The sequence below is a fragment of the Euprymna scolopes genome, chromosome 7 (genome assembly GCF_053919585.1).
Source record: "Euprymna scolopes isolate OS-2025 chromosome 7, ASM5391958v1, whole genome shotgun sequence".
NCBI classification, from domain to species: domain Eukaryota; kingdom Metazoa; phylum Mollusca; class Cephalopoda; order Sepiida; family Sepiolidae; genus Euprymna; species Euprymna scolopes.
The window spans coordinates 47,290,098-47,295,097 of NC_136488.1; positions in this window are offsets into that span (position 1 = coordinate 47,290,098).

Below are 5,000 nucleotides of genomic sequence, written 5' to 3' on the forward strand. Positions count from 1 at the left end.
AATGTTCAATCTGCAGTCTCATTACAGCTATTTACTATCGTCGAATTCATGTCAAACTTTGAGCGGCTAATTTTAACGGCGCTTCTTGACACGTTATAGCGTATGTAAGCCCATGTAGCCGGGTAGCCCATTATATATATATATATATATATATATATATATATATATATATATATATATATATATATATATATATATATATATATATATATATATATATATATATATATATATATATAAGAGATGTTGATGAGATATGTAATAGACGCTTTGAGACTAACATTTGTCAAAAAGGAGAGGAGGGTAGAAAAATTGGTTCGTATATCCGACAGACATTAAAATCTCGGATTGGATTGAAAACTGATACACTCGATGATGCAGTATGCACAGACTGGGAAAAGATGTTTAACATTTGTTTTTAAAATATTTATGCATTTTTTATTTTTAAACAAAGAAACGGGATAACCAGGTTTTAGCCAATCACACATCTCGCTTCCTGTATCATTTCTTCTGGGAGTATTATATACATATATATATATATATATATATATATATATATATATATATATATATATATATATATATATATATATATATACACACACACATATTTGGGTATATATATACGTGTGTGTATACACGTGTGCGTGTATGTACATATGTATGTGTGTGCGCATATATGTGTGTGTGTGTGCATATATATACATATATGCCTGTGTATATATATGTATATATATATGTTTTTACACACACACACATATATATATATATATATATATATGACTCGTAGGGTTATCCATCCAGCTCGAGTTAGATGATATTAATCAGGAAAAATGAGTTTGCAAAGCCAGTTAAATATAAAAATCAAAACATTCATAATTCTCTCTCTCTCTCTCTCTCTCTCTCTCTCTCTCTCTCTCTCTCTCTCTCTCTCTCTCTCTCTCTCTCTCTCTCTCCAACTACGGGTTAAATAATGCCGTTTCACTTCCGATATTCCCCTTTTCTATAATGGACTGTTCCAAAGTTATTTTCTTCAAGATCAGTGATAAAAAAATTGTGAATATTCCTTAAACGTTACAATGAACCGAGAATGATGGTTATTTATTTATTTATTTATTTATTTATTTATTTGGTTCCCCGACAGAAGGAGGGTGGACTTGTAAATTCAATCTTGTCTGTTTGTCCGTTCGTCTGTCCGCACTTTTCTCAATAACTACGCCTTGGGATTTTTTGAAATTTTGCACAAACATTAAACATGACATGAGTAAAAAAAAGTGATAAAACGGTTTTTCCGGGAAAACTCCGGTTGCTTTCCTAAGGGTGCCTTTCGGGTTAAAAAGGCTAAAATTGACACTTTTGTGCTTATTAAAAAAAAATTGATGCCTTGGATTTTTATAAAACTTTCTGAAAAGTTGTAACTAACTGATTTCTATATAATTTTGTTTGTCTATACTTCGCGATAACTCTTGGGTGTGCCCCAGGGGCTCTTTTAGGGCTAATAAAAACACTCCATTTTTGGGACTATTTTACCGTATTTATCCAAAATTTTTGTGTATGTCTATTTAGCAGTTTTGCATGGTGCTGAACTCAAATTTAAACATGTTAAGGCCTTGGGGACTTTTGGGGCTAAATGAGGGGGGGGAACAAATGCTGAACTTAGTCATTTTTTATGCCTCGTTCACTGTGCACTCACAAGGAACCATGCATGCTGCAGATGTTTTTTTTACAAAGGAGTCACCTCTTATCAAGGCCTAGAGGCCACTCGAGGGTTAATGAGTGTACGGTTGTCAATGGAACAATATCGTAGTAATCATTAGTAGTGGAAATTTTGGTAGAGTTGGATTACGTAAGGGACGGCTCATCAAAAACTTGTTTACGTCGGACTTGAAGACGACCATATTGTAGTCAGCTGAAAAGCAGGCCAGCGGAACAGGGTTCTACAGACGTGCAATTCTAAGAAAGAAGCTTTTTCACGGAATTTAGGTTTAGGCACAGATAAAAAGTGGGGTAAATTATTGATAGTGGATTCAGCTAGACGAGTGTTTTGTGAAAGTTTGCCAAGGGGGGGGGATCATAGATTGAAGCTTAGACGAGCACTTGCCATGAAAATAACGATAGGGCAGAGACAGGCTTGCAAATGTTTGTTTCTTTTCCTTTCTGCCACACAATCATCTAAAAAAAAAAAAAAAAAAAAAAGGCAGAATCTTCTTTGGGGACATTAATTAAGCTAAAGATATTAATCTACCAGGTTGTTGTCATTATTATTATCATTATCATTATTATTATTATTATTATTATTATTATTATTATTATTATTATTATTATTATCAGCAGCAGCAGCAGCAGCACCTTACATGGAGTTTTCACACAAGGCATCAAATGTCTGATTGAAAAACCTGTGGTGTTCCCTGAAAGTTGCGTGACAACAAGTCTCCCCAGACGTCCAACACTCTCCACCTCCTTCGATAGCATTTGCAAATAAATTTGCGTTATCGCAACAGCCTCTCACCACCGATTTCTCGCTGGTCAAGGCCATTAGTCTATACTGGAATTTGAATGGCACTAAGCCTCCTCAAGATCCCAATTCTCTTCGCGCTTGTCCAGCGGAGATCTGGTCAGCGCTCTCTCCTCTGTCTTTTTATCCTCCTTGACCCTTCTCGGCTACAACATTTTTTTGGGGGGAGGGGGTACAATGGGAGAGGATGCGTGATGCGGATGTAGAACTTGTTGATATGCAGCTTCATTGTTCTTCATTCCCTGTAACGCGTCTTCATGTTTTGCCTCTGCAGCAGTTTGTCTGGCTCACGCATGTGGTTCATGTGTATTATTCTCCGCATTCAAGAGTTTTCCTTAATTTTTCAGCCGTTTTCATTATCGTCAGTCGTTGTATCTTTGCAGCCATTCCTCTGGTTCCAATTTTTCCTATTCTTTTTTCGGAATTGTTCCTAGTGCTCCTACTATTATATGTATTATTTTGGTTTTCTTCATCATCCAAATCCCTTTTAGCTCTCTGGTTAGCTCTGTGTATTTGCTCCGTTTCTCCTTTTCTTTCATACTCACACTGTGGTCAGCTGGGACAGCAAAATCTATGATTTGACAGGATTTTTCTTTCTTGTTAACTATTACGACATCTGGTCTTCTGGCTTGGATGGGTTTGTCCGTCTGTATGTCCATGTCCCGTAGGATTTTGTGGTTCTCGTTTTCAAGTACTGTTGCGGGCTTATGCTTGTACCATTTGTCTGTACGTTCAAAAGGCAGTTGTTTGCATAATTCCCAGTGTACTGCCCTTTCCACTTGGTCGTGCCTGTTTTTGTATTCCTTTTAGGCCAGTTTGCTGCATTCACTTACTATATGGTTTATCGTTTCGTCTCTTTGTCCACAAAGTCTGCATTTGTTGTTTTCTTGTGTTTTATCGATCTTTGCTTTTATATGGTTGGTTCTTATCGAGTCATCTTATGCTGCAAATATTAGGGATTCAGTTTCTCGGGTTACATGTCCTTTTCGCATCCATGTCCAAGTGTTTTCGTTATTCTCATCTTTTGTCATTCTTATAAATCTTCCGTGCAGTTGTTTCTCTTCCCATTTTTCTTTTCTTGTTTTGTCATTTGTCTCTCTATTTTCTGTTTTTTTTTTTAAATTTTTTCAGTGTCTCTCGCTGCCATAATTATCCTTTCAGTATTTTGTTTTATGTATTTTTCTAGTTTATTATTATTATTATTATTATTATTATTATTATTATTATTATTATTATTATTATTCACTAAGAGTTGTTATACAGGCCATCATCTAAGAATTCTCTTTGAAAACAGCCTGTGATGCTCCCTGGAATCTGCATGACAACAAGTCTCCCCAGAATTCCAGTACTCTCTACATCTTTCGACAATCTTTGCAAATGAATTTGCGTTATCGCAGTAGTCGTCTACCATTGATTTCTCATTGGTAGCGACCATTGGTTTTCACTGGGATATGGATGACATTAAGCCTCCCCAAGGTCCTAGTATTCCTCACACTCATCCAGCGGAGGTCTGGTTAATACTTTCTATCCTCAATCTTTCCATCCTCCTTGACCCTCCTTACTTATTTGGTGTGGCACCAGTATATGGTGATGAAAAAAAAAGGACGCAGGGAGGTTAACAGTTTCAGTTTTCATGATCCCATGTGGTGTTTCTTTGTGTTTTATCTCTATAGTAGTTTCTGTATGCCTGGTCAGCGTCCGTGGATCATGTGTATCAGTGTCCGCAGTCAAGGGTTTTCTTCAATATATCAGCCATTTTAATTATTGCTATCCGTTGTATCTTATCAATCATCCCTCTGATTCCAATCTCGCCAATTCTTTTGTCAATTTTTTTTTTTTGTATTGTTCCTCGCATTCCTACTATTATTTATGTTATCTTAACTTTCTTCGTCTTCCATATCCCTTTCCGCTCTCTGGCCAATTTGGTTGATTTGCTCTGCTTTTCTCTCTCTCCTTGATTTCACTCTGTAGTCTGCTGGGACGGCAAAGTCTACAATCTGGCAGGACTTTTCCTTTTTGTTAATTATTATGACATTCAGTCTTCTTGCTTGGATGGGTTTATCTGTTTGTATATCGATGTTCCATAGGATTTTTGTGACTTTCGTTTTAGAGCACTGCTGCCGGTTTTTAGCTTGTACGATTTGTCAGTGTGCTATCGATGCAGTTGACTGTATAATTCCCAGTATACCGTCTTTCTGACTTGATCATGTCTACTTTTATATTCTTTTGGCACTAGTTCGCTACATTCGCTTATTATGTGGTTTATTGTTTCGTTTCTTTGTCCATAGAGTCTGCATTTACTGCTTTCTTGTACCTTAATGTCGTTTGTTCTGATAGCGTAATCGTGTGCGGCTCTTATGAGGGATTCAGTTTCTGTTTAATTTTTCTTTATATATTCATGTCTCAGTGTTTTTGTTAGTCTCATCTTTTGTCAATTTATGAATCGTCTGTGTAGCTGTTTCTCTTCCCATTTTTCTTTTCTCGT